Raw genomic sequence first — 20986 nt, forward strand, 5'->3', positions numbered from 1 at the left:
CTAAGCCTGGCAGAATTTCTCCCATCCCCCACCCCAGCATTGCCTCTTTGCCACTCTCTTGGGGAAGGGACAATGGGGAGGGAACACAGAGAAGGGACAAAGTGAACAGAAAGTTAAACCATGTCCTGCAAACGCAGCTGAGAAGACACCTCATTCAAGCTGTGTCACATTATAGGTTCACAGAGAAGAGAGATAGGCCAAAAGGTTTCAGTGATTATTTCTGTTTTCTTTTTTTGGTACCAGGAATTGAACCCAGGAGCACTTAACCACTGAGCCACATCCCCAGCCCTTTTTATATTTTATTTAGAGACAGCGTCCTGCTGAGTTGCATAAGGGCCTTGCTAAGTTGCTGAGGCTGCCTTTGAACTTGCATTCCTCCTGCCTCAGCCTCCCAAACTACTGGGATTACAGGTGTGCGCCACCAGGCCCAGCTCCATGATTATTTCTATATGACAAAAATTTGTGTCTCCCCCCCCACCACGGCCTTAAATTTTTTTTTTTACAATGACTCTGGTTTTAATTTTTTTTAAAACTTGTCTCTTAGAGATTAGAGAGTTAAATACAGTTAAGATACCAAAAATACTCTTTCACATACACCATCAACAGCAACCGTTTGAAAGAACGTTGGAGCAGTGATTCCACTCATAGGTAGATAGCCAACAGGTCTGAAAATAGGAACTCAGATACTTGAATATAATTATTCAAAGTATAATTATTCACAATAGCCATTCATCCCCAGATGAATGGAGAAATGAAATGTGGCATGGGGGTATAAAAAGAAATGAAGTTCTGGGGCAATCCACAAATGGACAGATCTTGAAGACATCATGCTAAGCGAAATAAAATACACCCTCTGCCCCCAAAAGACAAGTACTGTATGATTCCTTTACATGAAATATACAAAATCGACCAAATCATAGATGCAGAAAATAGATTATAAAATTACCAGAGGCTGGAGAGAGTGGTAGGGGAAATGGGGAGTTATTTGTCAATGGGTACAGAATGATTTGGGGTGATGAAAAAGTTCTGGAAGTAAATAGACTAGTACAATCTGATAAAGTTACTCAGTGCCACTGAAACATACTCTTAAAATGGTTAAACTGGTAAACTTCATGTTATACAAGAGAAATTTTAAAAGAATATTGACATCTCCTTAAATAGAGATTGCAACAGAGTTGGCTTCCATTGCCACATCCCGTGGCGCGTGCATATCCTTCTCGCCAAACATAGATGCAACAGTCATCTACGTGCCTTCTTCATTCCCTGGGGATAGGTGTCCAGAGTGCTCCAAACTGTTATCACCATCCAGGGTGAAGAAGAGGGCACCGCACAATTGTCCTGAGCTGAGTGAGCAGAGGGGACCATCCACACTGCTTTCTTCCCTGGCTGATGCTCAGTGTGTGTGTTTCTGCCATTGTTATTCACATGGGGTCTCTGAGTGCTTGGGGAGTTTCCAGACACAGGGCAATGGCACAGTGATCCATCTGGGGACCACTGCAGGGAGGAGAAAGATAGAACACACACACACACATCACACTCATGCCACGCGCACACACACAGACGCACGCAGACACCACATTTTTCAGATAGCCTGAGCCATCTGATTTGGTGGTTGCTACACCACATTTCTCAGGTCATACCGACTAATGAGAATGCCAAAGACCCTGGTGTCTGCACAGGTAGGCAGCTATTTCAAGCCATCATTAAGCAATGCAAATGAAATATGTGGCTTGGATGAACTCTGCTAATTCATACTCTGAGGAATTTGGTGTAACTCTTCTGGTTAAGAAACTTGAATCGGGGCAAAAAAAAAAAAATGACTTTTGCAGAGCCAGAAAGTTAGGGAGTTCCTAGAGCAGATCATATTACTCATTCTGGCACATAAAATCTCTGCAAACTTTGTATGAAAATTGTAAGTCAGAGCACGCCTTCTGTTTCATGAGCTGTGCATAGCTCTAATTCTTTTGTGCATTAAGCATTTCTTAATCATCCTCTTAAAGGGCTGACCAATATAATAAGAGGCCACATGATTAAAAGGTAAAGAGAAACCCAAAGCAGTATTAAAATGCACAGGTCATTTTTTTTTTTTTTACATATGGGGAATCGAGTGAAAAATAATTACAATGAATGTCCAATGTCCTTGATGTTATTCCAAGATAAAGTAGCAAAGAACAATCATTTATTCAGTCGTGAGAAAGGTTTCCAGCTGAGCAACAGGTCATGGGGCAGAATACGGGGGCCTCCTGAGTGCAGCTTCGCTGTTTGGGGTAAGGTTTACTCTGTGGAGATTTCTTGAAAAGTATTGCCACTCCTCCATCAAAAACTCCATTCACTGAGCGGCTGAAATGGGCTGGTGGGGGGGTCCTCAGATGATCCCTTGTTGAGGGCCACATGAGATTATGTTTTTAAAAAAGGAATCTTGGCTTTGGTCAATGAAGCAATGGGGCTGCTTCACCCATTTGGTGGTTGCTAGACAGCATTTCTCAGGTCATACCTACTAATGAGAATGCCAAAGACCCTGGTGTCTGCACAGGTAGGCAGCTATTTCAAGCCATCATTAAGCAATGCAAATGAAATATGTGGCTTGGATGAACTCTGGCCAGTCCTCCCTCACCTGGATGGTCAGGCCAGCAGCCCTAACTACCCCCAGCATCCTCTTTGACAGCACCCAACTCTGCAGTCTCTTGGAGCAGCCAAAAATGCTATTTCCAGGGGACAATAACTCCATCCTACAGTCCCTATTTATACTTTATAACCCTGTTTACAGCCCGTTTACAGTCCTGTGGCCCCAGAATGGCAGACCCATGCCTCAGGCCACGCTGGAGAGGCCTCCTTTGGCCTCTCTTTCGAGCTCAACTCTCAGCCCTAACATTCGTCTCTTCAGTTCCACCTATGCTGAACTTGCTGTTCCTTTATTCTCACTGCTTGTCTCTCTAACATGCACCCACAGCAGCTGTCAATCTGATTAATACCCATTTCTTCTTCAGTCTCCGCCTAGAAGTTGTGCCTTCTAGGAATCCTTCATTGCAGGATCTCAAAACTGCTGTACATGGGTGGCCACTGAGAACTTGAAATGTGGCTGGTCCACACTGAGATGTGTTGTGAGACTGAAACACACATCAGATTTTGGAAAAAAAAAATTAAATCAGCCTTTATTGTTATTTATTTATATGTGGTGCTGAGAGTTGAACCCAGTGCCTCACACATGATAGGCAAGGGCTCTATTACTGAGCCATGACCCCAGCCCCGATTTTGAAAATTTAATATTAAAAAAAGGTAAATAATCTGTGTGACATTTAAAATTTTTTTTGTTGTTGTAGTTTGACACAATACCTTTATTTTGTTTATTTTTATGTGTTGCTGAGGATCAAACCCAGTGCCTTGAAATGAGCTAGGCGAGCACTCCATCACTGAACCACAATCCCAGCCCCGTGTGACTTTTTTTTATACTGACTTCATGTCAAAATGATATTTGAGATATACTGAATCCAATAAAATATATTACCATCCAGTAATACTTCTGCTAAACCGTCACAGTCTAGACTGTAAGCTCCATGAGGGCAGGGCACAAAGGCCAGTCTTGCTCACTTAGGATCTCTCGTTCCTTATACAGTTTCTAGAACAGGTCAGTTTACTCATTCCTTCCACAGATATTAGTCATTAGAGGCAGAATCCTAATGACTACCTTCCTCCGTAAGATTTCCCACCATAAATCCCTAACGCTGGAACTAAAATGATATCAGATGACCATTGTACAACTCTACAAAGGTATTTAATGGCACTAACAGTTGACTTTTAAGTTCACCAAAAGGGAGACTACTGTCTGAATGGATCAAATGTAATGACAGGAGCCCTCATTAGCAGAGACTTTCCTCCCACTGTTGCAAAAAAGAAAGTCACTGAAGTCTGGAACACTGCAGAGGTTCAAGTGCTGACTCAGAGGGAGCCATAGGGTAAGAACCTGAGAGCTTTGTTCAGGTTGTGAGGTAGCTCCCAGCTTTCCCAAGCAAGAAAACAGGAACCCCGGTCCTATAACGATGAGACTCTTCAATCTTCCAATAACCTGAATGAGTGTGCAGGAGGATGCTTCCAGAGCCTTCACTCAGCCAATGAGCCCCATCCCCAGCCCTATTTCATATTTTATTTAGCGAGAGGGTGTCACTGAGTTGCTTAGCACCTTGCTGTTGCTGAGCTGGCTTTAAACTCCTGATCCTCCTGACTCAGCCTCCAGAGCAGCTGGGATTACAGGCATGCACACCTCACCTAGCCATCTCTGTTTTTTGATAGGAAAAGATGTCCCCAACTTTTCAGTGAAAAAAAAAGGCAGATTACCATTTTATAGGAATAATTCAACCTTATTTTTACATCTACATACGCATAAATGTAAACATTTGCAAGTGTACATACCAGAATATTAATATTTTCCTCTGGGGGGTGTTTAGAAGTTTTCTACTTAGGATTATTTTTTGGCATCATTTTGGATATTTTAAACTGAAGAATGTGTGAATAGTATCTTACTAAAATAAAAAGCTATTTCCTTTGTGGGAAAAAAGAATCAGTACTGGGTGGATGGTGTTGCTTGGCTCAGGGGCGGGAGCAGGAGGGTCGGTGGGCCAGGCCAGAACAGCAGTGAGATTCCACCCCAGGACAAGCGCCCCCAGGAGAGCAGGCTATAAACCTGTGGTGTCTCACAAATATTCCTTCAGACTGTTTTTCTTTGGAATAAAGACACCTGCCCGATTATGGCTTTCTTCTCCTGCCCTTTCAGTAGTGATTTGCAGGAACAGGCTGGGAGAAAGGGGTCTTTGGTAAACACGGAGGGGTTAAAGGGGAAACTGTTTAATAACAGTAGTAAAACGCAGGCTATTTTTGACATCTGGGCTAATGTCCATTATACTCCATGTGCTTTCCAAATGTGTGCAGTACGCCCCCAGGTACAAAAACAGACACCCATTCACAGCAGCTTTGGATGCCCCTAACGTATTACACATGGTGCCCACATAAAAGGCGAGCTCCTGATAGACTAATTAACAACGGTCGTGGAAGGAAAGCTGCTCCTGCTGGAGGCTGCGGGCATCCTGCAGAACAGCTCCACCAAGCAACTCTGCTCACAGCAAAACCCAATAGAGTCGTTTCTGCTTAAGAAAAAAAAAAAAAAAACCTATAACTACATCTGTGTTATTACTTAACATCTTTTTAAAAACGGGGCAGAATGGGTTTCCCGTTTTCCCCATGAAGATTTATTTATTATTGTTGTGATCAAAGTGGCAACAAATTATGTTAAATCATTTAATTTTCTTGATAGGAGCAACCACCTTGAAGCCATAATTCAAAAATATGAGTGGAAAGCAACATTTTTACCTTGAGAGTGGCCTCCTACAGCGGCTCCATGGGGCAATAAAATGTAACACTTCAGAGCCCAAAGGGCTGGGGGCGGGGCGGGGGTTTGGTGAGCCCAGCCAGCCCCGGGCTCAGGACTGCAACCCCTGTTAGGATGACAGGGCTTGCCAGAGGAGGCGACCTCAGGACTCAATTTTGCCCTGGGTTTTTGTGCACTGGGCGGAACTCCTCTGTAATATTTTCGATGAAGGGATTCTGATTGATAGGCGATGTTTACATGGAAATGGCAGCACATACTGCTATGTCTCCTTAGGATTTATTTTTGTCATTATTTTTGTGGTCAGAATTATTAATAGCTCACATTTGGGACGAGCTATCTGCTACCGCACTCTGCTTTTACATGAATTATCTCAAACAAGTTTGACGGCACCATGGCACTGACCTGGTTGGTTAATAGCCCTTGAGGCAGATGAGGGAACTGAACTTGGGGGGAATTGACTGGGTCTCCTTTGAACCACATTTTTTTGGCTCCAGAGCCCCACTCCCTTTACAGTGGGACCAGGATTTCCTAACCCTTGGTCTCTGTGTCTTACTTTTCCAATAACTTTTCCATAACACTTGAAGCATCTAATATTTTTCTTTTTCTCTGAAAACATAAATTTCTTTTTAAGGAAAGATTTATTTTAAAACTATAATGGAACCAATACCTGTCTACTACACATTATAATAATTGTGTAGCTATTGAAATATAAGGGCTTATCCACAAAATGACTGCAACGATCTCGTGGTCATGCAGCACCCCATCTACCACTAGCCTTGCCTAAGAGACCATTCCCGGTGCCCTGTAACAACCTTCACCCCGAGGACAGGGCTTGGCACTCTATGGCAGGTCTTGTGCCTTCTCCCTCCACCAGTCAGCCCCAGCAGCACCTTCATCTACATTTTGGGCCAAAGTATTATGAACTGAACTCTTTTCTATGCAAGGCATCAGAAGCAAAAATTGACATCTGTCACTCAAACAATGTTAGCTACTCTATGTAATCTTTAAAACACTGGTTGATGAGAAATGTGTTTGGTTGCCATTTTTTCTTCAGAGAATATATTCTTTATCCCTGTAGTCAAATGTCTTTGCCACCCTACTCCAGTGTTTCTCAATCTCAGTGCTGTGGACAATTTGAGGCTGAACAATTCTTGGTTGGGGGAGGGGCTGTCCTGTGCATTGAAGGATGTTTGGCAATTTCCCTGGCTACTCCCCATGAGATGCCAGTAGCACTGCCCCTCTCCCAGTCTTGACAATCAAAATGTCTCCAGCTATTACCAAATATCCTTGGGGCGGTGTGTGTGTGTGTGTGTGTGGGGGGGGGGTGCACACACACAAAACCTTACCCAGCTGAGAACCATTGGTCTAATTGATTGTTTTTGTACATAATTGGCTGTTTTGTTTTAAACAGTGCTATTTTGGTAAGCATGTCTATGCATCTACCTGCCTGTGTAAAATATGAACAATTCTGCAGATAAAGGTCTATTTCTAAATTGCTTCATATTATATCAGACATGGTTTCATAGGTTTAAGAGTCCTGTGGAAATAGGTACAACCTAAGTAATAAAAATAATGAAAATGTACAACCCATCTGACATAAAATAGAAATGCTGAAATCCTGAGATAGCAAGACACCTAAGACACTTGCTGAGCTAAGTGAAAAGGTAAAATCTAGTTTAAATTTATAGCATTCCTTCAGTGTCCCTCTAGGAGTTTGGCATTTTGCCAGGGTTCCTTGTTAAAAATTTGTTAAACGTGTTTGGCATTAATGCAAACACAAAGTGGTCATTTGTTACAAATTCTATTGGAATGCATTCATTTAAGGCAATGAAGTAGTTACTAGAAAAGAAAAAAAATGTTCATTAAGTACATTTTAAAAATACAATGATGTATGCAGTGTGTAACTGTGGCGCCCTGGTGGCTATATAAATCGCTGACAGAATAACCACACATTGTGTTTAGTTTGAAATTGGAATCTTTTAAACATAACTGATAGAACAAAAACTGGTTTTGTTTGTTGTCAAAACCGATGTTAGTCTTTCTTTCCTCGACTAGTTAAAATAACTGAAAGTTTGTCATACAATTTCTAACATCTTGAATCAGTGAAATGTATAGGTGAAAATAATGCTTTGGGAATCTTCGGGGGTGCTGCTAATGACATTGGGGATGGAGGCTGATTCAACAAACAAAACACCCTTGCTCTGGAGACAGGGAAAATTGTCCAAGTCATCATGGAGAACTCCACTTAGGTAAAGCTGGTGCTTCTGTGTGTTCCTAGTCAAAGGAGGTCACTAGATTACCTGCACAGAGAAACCATCCCTTTCATCACAGAGATAATGGAATTCTACAAGCAAATATCCTACACTTGCACTAAAAACTCCCACCTTCCTGTCCCACCCCAAACTGTTCACAGGAAGGAATTATTGCTGAGTAATAGCAACTCCTTGACTGAGTCAAGAAACAGTTGGGAAGCTGAGCTTCAGTAGAAAGCAGCTCTTTGCCATTATGTGACATTTGGCCCTGCAACAGAGTCTGCTGCAGATATTAACATGGAATCCGTCACCTCAGAGATTGTTGATGCTTGCAAAGAAGTCAATCTATTTTTTTTTTCTTTTTTATTTGCAGGTGGACACAATACCTTTATTTTATTTTTATGTGGTACTGAGGATCAAACCTAGCCTCACACGTGCTAGGCCAACGCTCTACCACTGAGCCACAACCCCAGCCAAAAAAAAGTCGATCTTAAAGTTGAATAGAGCCACGTGCAATGGCACACACCTGTCACCTCAGTGAGTCAGAAGGCTGAGGCAGGAGGATCGCAACTTAGAGACCAGTTTCAACAACTCAGCATAAAAAAATTAAAAGGGCTGGTGATACAGCTCAGTGGTACTGTTGTACCCTGGGTTCAATCCCCAGTACCAAGAAGAAAAAAAATGAATAGAAAACTTGTTTTTCCAAGGACTATTAAGATATTATTAACTACCTTCTTCCTTTTCCTTCTCTATCTCCTTTAACATACTGGCTGCCATGAAAGGGTCTGGATAATAGTATCTCTGCTCCTGTAGCTCTGGGACAATCCCCAATTTTTTATTTTAAAAAATTTAAAAAATATATATGGACCTCTCTTAAGGTTGGCCTCTTTGACTCTCTAAGTTTGGTATTATCTAGGCTGCCTTGGAAGGGGATGGACCCAGAGTCTCTTGTTCTCAAACCCTTGAAACATTTTCCAAGTTCAAGAGTAAATTCAGATGAAACCTAGTACCATGCACATGGCCTGAAGATGTTTTCGCTTCCCTTCCCAAATGCTAAACAGGACCAAGAAGCAAGAAGTTCAAGAATAAGGAGGAAATATTATCTCCACAAATGGTAAGCATACATGATCAAAAGATAAGAAACACAGCTCAGGAGAGTGGAGAACTCATCTTGGTTTTGTGTGGCCCCATGTTTCTACCCTTGGGGAGGCCATCTTTAGGAAAAAGAATATACAAACTTTTTTGTATCTTGAGTGCTTCAAATTTAACAAAAATATATGGCCTTGGGCTGGGGTTGTGGCTCAGTGGTAGAACGCTTGTCTGGCATGTGAGAGGCACTGGGTTCAATCCTCAGCACATAAAAATAAATAAGTGATATAAATAAAATAAATAAAAATAAATATATAAAATAAAAATAAATAAATGATATAAAGGTATTGTGTCCATCTACAACTTTATATATATATATATATATATATATATATATATATATATATATATATATATATCCTTGTGAACAGAACATTAGGGATCCTCTCAGGGTCTTGCCCAAGATCTGTGTACTTGTGGGGCTCCAAAACGGAAGCCCGATTATCTTCAGGATAAGCCCCTTCTATCTGCAGTGAAAGTTTATTTTGGAGATGCATATTCCTATTCAAAAGAGAATAAAGCAAAATATATTTTTAAATCCCTTACTGACAAGAAGTCCCTTTCAGGGTGAGTTTGGCAAAGCACACACGAACCACACAAGAGACACCTTCCTATACTGGGTGCTAAGAAGGTGGTCATGTTCAGGAAATAGACGTCCCTTCTGAGAAAAGGGGCCAGAGGGGCATTTGGGAGAATTTGAAACATGAAGGAACAATTTGATATCTCAAGTTTACCAACCAGAAGTGGCTCGGATGACAAGTGTTTACAACAGGATCTTCATCGAGCCAATAATGGCAATTAGTCTCCAGGATTTGAAGGCGCCCTTCCCGCCTCACAGAGGTGGAATGCCATTTACTCTTGGGCTGGCGACTAATTAGGGGTCTCGTTTGAAGATCAAGGTTTTGTGATCCCTGCTTCTTAATAACATGGTTTGCCTGTCGGCCACCTGGGTCTAGGCGAGACCTCCTTTCCCCCTCCCCAAACAGCAAACCCTGCCTTAGGCCAGAGCAAGTGTGGGCAGGAAACCACAGATCCAGCCTTTTGAGCAATTTAACCTCTTCACCGCCAAGGTCCTGCAACCCCAGTGATGCATGTTCCCATTCAATGCGTAATGTGGCTGCCCAGAGATGGAGGTGTTAGCCCTTGTTTCCCAGGCAGGGCTGAAGGCTTGGCTGTGATGCTGAGAAACACCCTTCAAGGTGCAAATGCTATGCTTCATGCTTTCTTAAAGTGGGAGGGACAGAGAGAGAGGCAGGAAGGTTCCACTTTTCCCCTTGAGTGGCAAACCAAGAGGCTCTTCACATTTGCTTCAGGTTAGACCATCTCCGGAATGCATGTGAGAAGTTACTGGCTCAAGAAAGCAGGAGGCAGAACCCCAATCTCACCAGGTCATGAGACCTCAGAGGCTAAGGTGCTGCATCTACATCCAGACCTCTCTCCAGGGCCTGGTGGCCTTGCTCTATGAGCCTGGGCTGGCTGCAACCCTCTTTAAACAGGGGAGAGGAGAGGCCAAAACAGCAGGAAAAATAAACTGCAAAAAATTAAGCTTGTAACAATTTGGGCAAAGCACAAACAGTGACTGAGGTTGGTCCTTTGGCTGTTGACACACTCTGGCCTGGGTAGGTTGTGGTCACTAAACCCATTAGCGTGCCAATGTGGCAACAGCCAGTGCAGCAAGTTCAATCTGTTTTTGTTTAATTTCTAAATGCTGGGTGCACGCCGCCAACCATGGCCGGCTGCAGGCAGGCGAACCCGCTGCCATAAGTGCAGTCATCGTTGTCAGCGATCTGAAATTCATTTTTAAAATAATTTCCTTTTGGCAGATAGAAACCGATGGAGTCTTGCATTTGATTAGCTGTAGTTTAATTTCCACTGGCTGCACACGTGGTGTTTTCTAAGCAACCACCAAATCATTTTCCTGCAACCAAAGGAAATGGCCCTCCCCAGGAGGGGAGCATCTCTGAAAAGGAAGTGGACAAACACAAGCCAGCCTGAGGAAGTCCAGCCTTCAAAGATATGCAGGGTCTCTGAGGCCTGATCCTCACCAAAGAAGACAGGGGAAATGATGCCTACTCTTGGTCTTTAGAACTGAAAGTGAAATGAGTTCTTAATCAAGCTATAGAGAAAAGGTCAGTGTGCATTTTATGTTGCCTTCAAGTTATATTTGTGGAAAGCGCAAGAATCTTCCTTCCCTCCCTCCCTCCCTCCCTCTCTCCCTCCCTCCCTCCCTCTCTCCCTCCCTTTCCTGCTTCCGTCTCTCACTACCTCCCACATTTTTCAAAGCATCTACCAGGAGCTAGACTAAGTGCTAGGGATACTGGAATTGAATAAGACAGCCAACAGCTCTGACTTATACGATGCTCATCAAATGAGTATGTCAGACATTACATTAAAAAAATCATTAAAGGATTCAACTGAGCATGTGATTTATTAACATCATGCTGTGTATCAAGGATGAGGATGACCTGCCGACATCTATTGAGCATGGACACTTTTGCTTTGCTACACCAGTCCTTACACCTTGAAGACATTGCTGTTATTAACCCATCATCCTGCCTGGGGAAATGCAGCTCGTGGGTGGTGGGATAGCAGTGCGACCCTTGCACACAGAGACAGCAAATCCCCAACTTACAGGGTATCACTGGGACTCTGGCCTGACCTAACAGGAGGGTAGGCAAGACTTTTCCAAGGAAGTAACATCTTTAGGAGTGTACATATACATACTGGAAGAGAACGACCTCTTTATTTACACTGCACTGACTGAAAAAAAAAATACTCAATTTCTGCACATTTTTGTCTTGACTTTCTGCACTTTCTAAGGCATTCTTAGTAGCTTGGGTCTCCCATCGTAAGGTCATCTACAGCCTCCTTCCAAAACCTCCACTTTAGAGGGTCAAAGTACATGCCTCCTCTCTCCCCTCCAAGAGTTTATACACTATGGCCTCTGGCTTTGTGGCATTTAGGATGATTAATCACTTTTAAATATGAAAAAAGTGAACATGTCTAAAGCATTCTGCACCACTGTCAAATGTTTTTTTGCCTTAATATAGATTCAGAGTGTTTCCCATTCCCAGGGATTCCAACGCAATACATTTTCCATTGGAAATTCAAATGCAGAAATCCCATCCAGAAGCCCCTAGCTATATATCTGAACATCTTAATTTCATTTAGAAGGAATGCAATGATTGATCATTTATCATTCTGAGATTCAGTGAACTATCTGGAGGATTCCAATCTATTGCTTCCACACAACTGATGGGATATTCACATGTCTCCTGGCTGTAAGAGGGCTTTGGGGTCCAAGTTGCTTTTGAAGAAGTGGGATGCTAAAAAGATTACTGAGGGAAGGTCTGCCTCTGCAGGCAAAGTATAACTCTAAAGCTAGACTTGCTCCAGATTAGAGCCTCCCCCAGTGATGACCGGGATGTCTGCTGCTGGGATACTCCCACTCTTCCTTTCCACCTACTCTTGCCTGCCTGCTCTTGACCTTCCAAAGGTAAGCTTGGAATGCCTGGGGGAAACTTGACATGAAGCTCACCAGCATTGGCAGAGGAGCTTCTCATTCCTGAGTTGTCAATTAAACCCAAAGCCTCTTTGTCCAAATGGAATTTTAACGTAGTACATCAAAAGGGCACTTTCCCAGGACATTGGGTCCAGACCGTTGGCATGGTAGCTGCCACTCTGTTTCCCACCCAGGATATCATGATAGTATCTTCATGTTGGATACAGATGCTTGGTCAGCAGGAGGATTGGCCATGTTGCTATAGAATGAAGCTTTAGACATATCCATAGTATCACTGACCTAGATGTGCGGATGGCAGCAAGGTTGACAAAGCAACAGATAAGTTCATGATGGAAGATCTGAACTGAGGACCTATTCTGTGTGGGATGTTCTGGTGTATGTATTCAACACACAAAGAACAGGGTGGCAGCTGGGTGTGGTGGCTCATGCTTGTATTTCCAGTGACTCGGGAGGCTGAGGCAGGAGGATCACAAGTTCAAGGCCAGCCTGGGCAATTTACAGAAAACTTGTTTCAAAAGAAAATATTAAGAGGGCTGGGTGTGTGGCTCAGTGGTGGAGCACCCCTGGTGCTCCAATCCCCAGTACTGAGAAGGAGAGAGAGAGAGAGAGAGAGAGAGAGAGAGAGAGAGAGAGAGAGAGAGAGAGAAGGGAGCAGCTTGCTTTCAGCCATCCCTGTGCACACATGCATGCACTGTGTGCTCAGGAAGCCCATTGCCCAATGGACCATCTTAAAGGGAAACAATGACATCTCCCTCCAAAGAATGAGGACTTTGATAAAAGCAGAGGTTATTTCAGGGGGAACCTAAGGCCAGCCACATTTGCATAGTGCCAGAAAGCAGACCTGCTCTCTGGTTTGAATTTACATTTGAGTCCCATGACGAAGTCTGCCCTTGTAGGTCTGCACAGGAAGCACAGAGATCCAAGGCTGCAGCGCCTGGTCTCCCTTCTCCACTCCAGGTCAGGATCTAAAGGAGCTCTGGGACCATCACCCAGGCCTAGCCTCGAGGCTGCCCCAAGTATAATCAAGCATGTTAAAAATGGGCTCTGTCCTGGGCCCAGGGCTTCCACAAACGTTCATGACTTGGACACGGAGGTGCCCTGAGAGGGAATTCTTACATTGCTTTTGTCGCTGGTCACTTTGAAGATTGAAGAGGGGAAATGCATTCTCATAATACATGAGCTGGCTGGCAACTTCCCTATGAACTCCCCAGATCCTGGCAGGCAGGGGCTGGGCTTCACTCCTCTCAGACGGAAGTAGCATCTAGGACTTTGGGCTGGAAAACACCGGGGACTAAAACTGGACCAGAGGCCAAGGGGCTGGGGCATGACATTGCGGGCACCCGAGGCATGGCACCAGTGCTTCTGGGAGCACCCTCGAAGCCACTGCCAAGGCCCAATGCAGCAGGACCTCTGACAGCCTCTGCATGCTCGTGGCCAGCACCCTTGGCTTTGCTGCAGAGAACTTCCTTGGAATCTAGTCCCATGAGCAGAAGTGGAAGCGCCCACACAGGTGTCCTGAACCCCTGCGTGGTGATGCCAGCCCCTGGACAGGGATTCCTGCTGCAGGAGGCGGCACGACGCTGGGTCCCCTTCACGGCGTTGGCACCTTCAGTTCCCTTACCTTGAGCACTGCCCCTTCACCCTTGCCTTGCTGTCTGCTGCTAATCTTTAGATGTCAGCTTCAATGTCCCTTCTTCAAGGAGCTCCTCGTCAAATCCCCTTGCTAAACACTTCCTTGGCTCTTCCTTTCACCTGTCCCCCATGCGCTCCTGGTCTGCACAATCCAGCGTTATCCATTTGTGTTAGTATTTGGTACCTGTGTGATGATGTCCTAGGCCACCTTCATGATGACAGACTGTACAACTGTCTTGCTCACTGCCCCACATCTTAATTGCCTGCCACATAGTGGGGCTCAAAATATATTAGAAAAGACTAAGGAGAGAACTGAGTCCATTGATGATACAAACATTTGCCGAATGCATCCCGTATTTTGGGAATAGTTCTAAATATTGCACAGCAGTGACTTTAGACTTCAGCACTGTTGACATTTTGAATTGGATAATTAGTTGTTGCCATGGCAGTAAATATGCAAGCATCAGAGAGGACCCAGATGGAGCTCCACACCTGTGGACCAACTATTATTTCTTCCCCTTTCTAATTGGGTGAACTTGGATAAATCATTTGACCTCTCTGAGCCTCAGTTCAGTATTTTATTTTCAAAAGTGAAGATAATAACCCTAACCTCTCTTATCTCCTTTTATTTAAGTAGATAAATAAAAGGAGTCCTGCCCATAAAGCCCTAGATGAGTGTCTGACATATAATAGGAGTCCAATAAGCAGTACTTTTTATTGTCTCCCCTTCTACATAAGTCCATATAGAGCAGAGAGCTGGACATCAGGACCAGCTTGATCCAGGGTGCAGAAAGGTTATTTATGAATGGGACCAGGGACCAGTCATCTTCATGAGAAGAAGTGTGCAGAGTAGAGAGGAAGCACATCATAGGGGCCAGGAAGGAACAGTGGCAGAAGGAACCCCAAGCTTCCTTCAAACAGCAAATTCCATTCCTCCAACCTGAGGCACCTCCAGCAGCCAGTCTGCAGCCTCCCACTCGCCCTTGACTCTTCCTGTTGGCACAGCCGAACCCGCTGCATGAAGCTTCAGTGGGTTTTTTATTTCACGGCTCCAGCTGGTAGATAAACTTTCAAGGATATTTCTGTGGCAGGTACAAACCTGGACAGGAAGCCTCAGGAAGAAATCCTAAATTAATTATATGTCAACATTTAAGCCACAAGAAGGAGCAGTTGTCATAAATTTTGGGGAGGCTGGAATCTACTTTTCGTTGTAAATGCGAGCGGGCTCACTGACTCACTCGTGAATGGGTGCCAACAAAATGATATATTTTACATTCTTTCACAGCTTGTTTTGGCTAAACACAATGAAAAGAGAGAGAGAAAGAGAGAGAGAGGAATTGCAGTTCTTATTCTTTAGTGGGCTGAGGCGTTTAATCATGCAAAAGAGCTACCCCACACAGGTGCCAAGGGAGAAAATAACAAGCTGAGTTTATCTAATTTTTCACTTGCCGTCCACCTTTACTGAGCAAGGAAATGGGACTGAAAACTCAAAAGGAGGCCACACATGCCACAGTGTGGTCCTTAGCATGGCCCAAGGCAGGACATTCCTGATGACAAATGAAGTCTCTTCCAGAAACTGCCTTCCTGGTTTATATTCAGTCCTGACCAAGCCCTGGTGAATGAACTGGTCTCTACAAAATAATTCTGCTGAGCATGTGCCTCTGACTGAATTGGGTGGAACAGATTCGTTAATAGAAAGGCAGAAAAGTCCCTAAATTTCACAACATTAAGGAGGCAGCTGGGCTGCTGTTGCTATGTTTTTTTTCTGTTTACTGTCTCATTCATTCATTCAATTGGTTATTCAATCCAACCAGCGTTTCTTTTTTCTAGCCAGGAGATCGGGTTTGGGATTTGGTGGGACATAGACCCTGATCAAGGCAGGATCATAGAGAAGACGGATAACTGCATAGGCTGCCATGTGTGGGTAACAGGGGTGGGTGGGGAGGGAGAGCAGGGTGCTGAAGAAGCAGCCCTGGAGGCACCAGATAGTGTCAGGAGGGTCAGCAGAGGTTCCCCACAGGAGAAGACTTCCAGGCTGAGATAAAGAGGGGGTCAAGGGGCTCTCTGAGTAGAGGAGTGGGGCCTCGAAGGCCTGTGGTAGAATCATGCCCGGGACTTAGGCCAAGCAATGCAAGTACTGAGGACAGATGAACAGGGAATATGAAGGAATAAGTGGTGGAAAAGGCACACAGGCCAGCAATGTCGGGTCACACAGGACTTGGTGGCTACGTTAAGGAGTCCAGTCACTTCTCACCAGGCAGAGGGACACTGTAGAAGCAGAATCTGGCACAGGGGCTGGAGGAATGAACCTGGAGGCTACACAACCCTTTTCTAAGGAACAAACAGGCATGGGCAGCATGGATTGTATGTGTACCCTAAAAAGATACACTCCAATCCTTCAAGCACACTGGAGTCTATGAACATGGGAACCTGGTGGAATTGGATGGTATGGCAGTGAATTCGTGGAAAGGCAGAAAAGACTACAATTTTCAGAATATTAGGAAGCAGCTGGGCTACTGTTCCTGTTTCTGCTTCTTGTCATTCATTCATTCAGTTCTACAAGCAGTCCTTTTTTGCCCATCCCGAGTCTGTGAAGGTGACTTCATTGGGAAATAGGATCTTCATAGATGTAATCAAATGAAATACAAGACAATTAGGGCAGACTTCAATTCAGTGACTGATGTCCTCAAAAGAAGGGGAAAATGTGACCACAGAGAGGCAGATAACTCATACAGAAAGCCTTGCTATGGTTTGGATGGGAGGTGACCCCAAAAGCTCACATGTGAGACAATGCAAGAAGGTTTGGAGGAGAAATAATTGGATTACAAGAGCATTAATTCAATGGGCGACTTAATCCCTGATGGGATTAATTGGGTGGTGACTGGAGGCAGGTGGGGTGTGGCTGGAGGAGGAGTGTCCCTGGAGGTGTGGCCATGGGGTATAAATTTTATATCTGGTGAGTGGAGTCTCTCTCTCTGCTCCTGATCACCATGTGAGCTGCTTTCCTCTATCACACTCTTCCGCCATGATGTCCTGCCTCACCTCAAGCCCCAAGGAATGGAGCCAGCTGCCTAAGGACTAAGGCCTCTGAAATTGTGAGCCCTCAAATAAACTTTTCCTTTTCCACAATTGTTCTGGTCAGTCTTTAAGTCACAGCAGCAAAAAAGCTGACTAAAATAACCACATATGCAGAAATTGGAATGATCCACTTACAAGCTAAAAAACACCAAAGATAGTCAGAAACCACCCCAAATTAGAAAGAGGCAAGGGAGGATTCTTCCCCAGAGCCTTCAAAGGGATCATGGCCATGCCAGCACCTTGATTTTGGACTTACATCCTCTAGAACCACGAGCCTATAAATTTCTGTTGTTTTCAGTCACTGGTTTGTAGTTCTTTATTGTAGCAGCTTTTGAAAATGAATACAGGAGTCATGGTGGAGTCTTGCTGTTTTGCTACTAACAGTACCAAAACTCCAATTTGCCTGGGTGCTGAGACCACCAGGCCCAATGGGGGAAGAGCCATCTGAGACCCAAGAGGACTCCTTGCTTCTGCCTTCCTTTACCTGGCTGAGCATCCTGTCAGGGCTCTCCCAAAGTGGCCACACACAAGAGAGCTAGTACCAGACGTCAGTATCTGTCCAGCAATAGTGTGTTTGCATTATGAAAGCCCCAACAGGTTTTTTCAGAGATTTCAATTTGTGTGGTCTTTAGGCCACAGAGTAACCTTGTCCCAAGAAAATCCCTGAAGATGAGCCGGGAAGGATAAAAGACCCACATGGTAGGCTCTGGCAGGCAGCACTCAGGAAGCTCCAGGGGATGGGTCCTGGGCCAGGGTCTTCAGGGTGCAGCACACAATTGCTGTGCTGTGCTGCTGCGGAACTCAGCTGTAGCTTCCCCGCCTCCCTTGGTGCCGATCAGCTGTTCCCAGCTGGAAGCGGTAATGTCATCTTCTTCCCCAGGACACTAGCTGACACAGCTGATAGGACTGTGGGCCAACAGGAGCACACAGGTCCTCACATCTCCTTCAGGAAGAAGGGACATCCCAGTCATCCAATTCTGGGACTGGGGGTCAGGAAGTATGGGCCTGGATCTTTGGTGTCTAGCACAGTGCCTGGTACCAGGAGGTTCTTTTTTTTTTAATTTATTTTTATTTTTTATTTTTAGGTAGACACAATATCTTTATTTTTATTTTTATGTGGTGCTGAGGATTGAACCCAGTACCTCCCGCCTGCTAGGTGAGCACTCTACCTCTGAGCCACAACCCCAGCCTATCAGGGGGTCCTTGATAAATGAATATATGAATGGACAGGATCTTGGGATCTTTAATCCAACTGAACTTGAGTTCAATCCTGGCCTAGCCCTGGTTAGCTGTGCAACCTTTGACAAGGACCTGCACTTTTGGGGACTTCAACTGCCTCATCCATGAGCTGGAGAGGGTAAAAATGCAGATACTTCACAAAGGTGTTAGAGGATTAAAAGAGACTATGTACTCGGTGGCCTTAGTGGAGTGTCACATAGTAAAAAGGGCTCAGTCAATACCGGTCAGTATGAGTTCCATTTTTTTATCACGGAGTCATAGGCCAGCATACCAGAAGGGTTCATATTTGCTGGCTCCAGATTTGGTGGTGGGGGACAAAAAGAGAAGAAAAGATGGAGAAAACCTCCTAAGAATCCAGATCACAAATCCCTTCTAATGCCTTGGTCTCAGCTGGCTGTCCTGACAACTCTGTGACATTGGGCAAGGCTTGTTATCTCCACTTCTGATAAGAGAATCTTCAGTTCAGAGTGATTAAGGAAACTCTGGCAAATGCTTTCCAGTGATAAGCAGTAGAACAAGACCCTGGCCCAGAATCTTCCCCTGACACCAGGCCATGTGCTTGTGGACTCCTTTCTGAACCAAAGAATGAGAGATCAATCACGAAAGGAATCTCAGATACAGGTGGGGGTAAGAAGGCTGAAAAAGGATGAGAGTGTAAGATGACAAGTGACCTCCCTTTCTCTGATTTCTGTCCCTAAATATCTTCCAGTTCTTGCTGGGCCTGGTGGTGCATGCCTGTAATCTCAGCTACTCAGGAGGTTGAGGCAGGAGGATCAAGAGTTCAAAGGCAGCCTCAGCAACTTAGCGAGACCCTGTCTCTAAATAAAACACAAAAAAAGACTGGGGATGTGGCTCAGTGGTTTAGCACCCCTGGGTTCAATCCCTGGAGGGGGAATAAACTGAACCCAGAAGCTACTGACTCACAGTCATTTTATTTCCTGAGCCTTAGTTTCCTTATCTGTCTAATGTAGAAGGTAACACACCCACAGACTCACTCTGGGGCTCAGGCGTAATGTGTACATGAAAGGGCCGCATAAGCAGCAGTGGTATTAGAAAGGATAAAGCAAAATATGATGGCAGATTGGAAAAGAGAGCCGGAAGGAAATGGTCCAAGATAAAAATGCATTAATATTAACCAACAGGTTCCTCCAGAACAACAAAGCAATGAAACAATAATTTTAGAGAAACAAAACTCTGCCAGAAGGAGTGGAAATGAAGGCACAACCAAGTGGCCCTTGGCTTACCTATCTGAAAAACACAAGATGAAACAGATTCTCCATAAACCAATATTTGTAAAAGCCCCACTGGGCTTTCTGCCTGCACAGGCTGCCTATTATCTTGGCAAAGGATGAAAACCAGTGAATTCCTATTTAAAATGAGCATGAAGCAAATTCAGGTAAATGTTATCAGCATCACCGGGAGCTGCCATTTACTGAGTACCTACTATGCGCTGGACACTGTGCTAGGAACTGTGCACAGATGCTTTATTTTGTGCAAAAAAAAAAAAGTACTTTTATAAGACAGGTCTAAGAGTCAATCATTCACATATTCAGATATATTTCTAGAGTGTCCATTATGTGAAGGCTTGATGGTGTGTGGTATGGACACAACAACAAACAAGGCCTAGTTCCTTTCCGTAAGACAAGGTTTCCCAATCTCAATAAATCTGACTTTGGGAGCTGAGAACTTTGTTTGATGATTTCTGTTGTGGGGACCATTCTGTGAGTTATAGGATCCATACCCACACAGATGCCAGGAACACCCTACAGTTGACAATGAACAATGTCACCAGACCTTGCCAATGTCCCCTGAGGGTAGAATAGGGATGGGACTGCTCCTGATTGAGAACAGCTACCTTAAAATAAGAGATGAGCAAGGTGAGTGACTGAGAGGCTAAGGCCAAGGCTGCAGTCTAACAAGGTCACATCTGAAGCAGAAGCCAGAGCTGATCCCTGAAGTCTAAATGCCTTTGTGTCTGCAGTGAGACCCATGGGGAGGTAGGGGTCCCTGAGCCAGAACCAGTGGGGTCCTACCTTATTTAGCATCAATGCACATCCACCCTTCAATTATACCTTTGGAGTCTTTGGTTTTCTCCTCTCTCTCTGTGTCATATCACATCAGTCACAAACATTTAATTCTCGAGAGTTGGAGGAAACTTGATTAACCCACATTCTGAACCCCAGATGTCCTTGCTTATTGCCATGAATGTGAGTCGATTCTCCAGTGAGCTGCTGGATTGCCTTTGGAGCACAGTTTCATGTTTTGACTCTTTAAATGTTAAGTCAGTGGGGGTGCACAGAAAGACTCAGAGGAAAGAGGCTTGGGATTATTCTATTCCCCAGATATCTTGGAATTCTTCAACTTCAAAGTTGTGTTTCAATTCCAAGAGTAGCCTAACCTTTGCAAAGGTTACTTGGCAAATATATGCAAGATAAAGAATTCCCTGGGAGAATGACTGCCAGGCTCCTAAGCCTACATTCATATCTAATTTATAATCACCCTGGAAAAAAAAAAAAAGGTTCCTTTTTCAAGGAGCTCACATTACCCTTGGTCTGGTATTGTGCAGAGGAGTGACAGGTGCAATTTATGTGAATAATCACCATAATCTGCTGCACTTAAGAAGGAACCAGGGACGTGCACTTCAGGGGAAGGAACTGCTGAGTCACACAGTCACCCTGAATGATGCCAAGGCCACCGATTGCTACTGATAGAATACAGAAGAAGGAATATGGT

General features: G+C 44.4%; 1 protein-coding gene across 15 annotated transcripts in view; it reads right to left on the bottom strand.

Moving 5' to 3' along the window:
• Erc2 (ELKS/RAB6-interacting/CAST family member 2) overlaps positions 1–20986 on the bottom strand; it is an 882113-nt gene that overhangs the window by 3043 nt on the left and 858084 nt on the right. The gene's annotated exons all lie outside the window — the stretch shown is intronic.

This window comes from Marmota monax, unplaced genomic scaffold (genome assembly GCF_021218885.2).
Source record: "Marmota monax isolate L192 unplaced genomic scaffold, Marmota_monax_Labrador192_F-V1.1 WCK01_AAM20220418_F8-fsc00042, whole genome shotgun sequence".
In the NCBI taxonomy this organism is placed as follows: Eukaryota; Metazoa; Chordata; class Mammalia; order Rodentia; family Sciuridae; genus Marmota; species Marmota monax.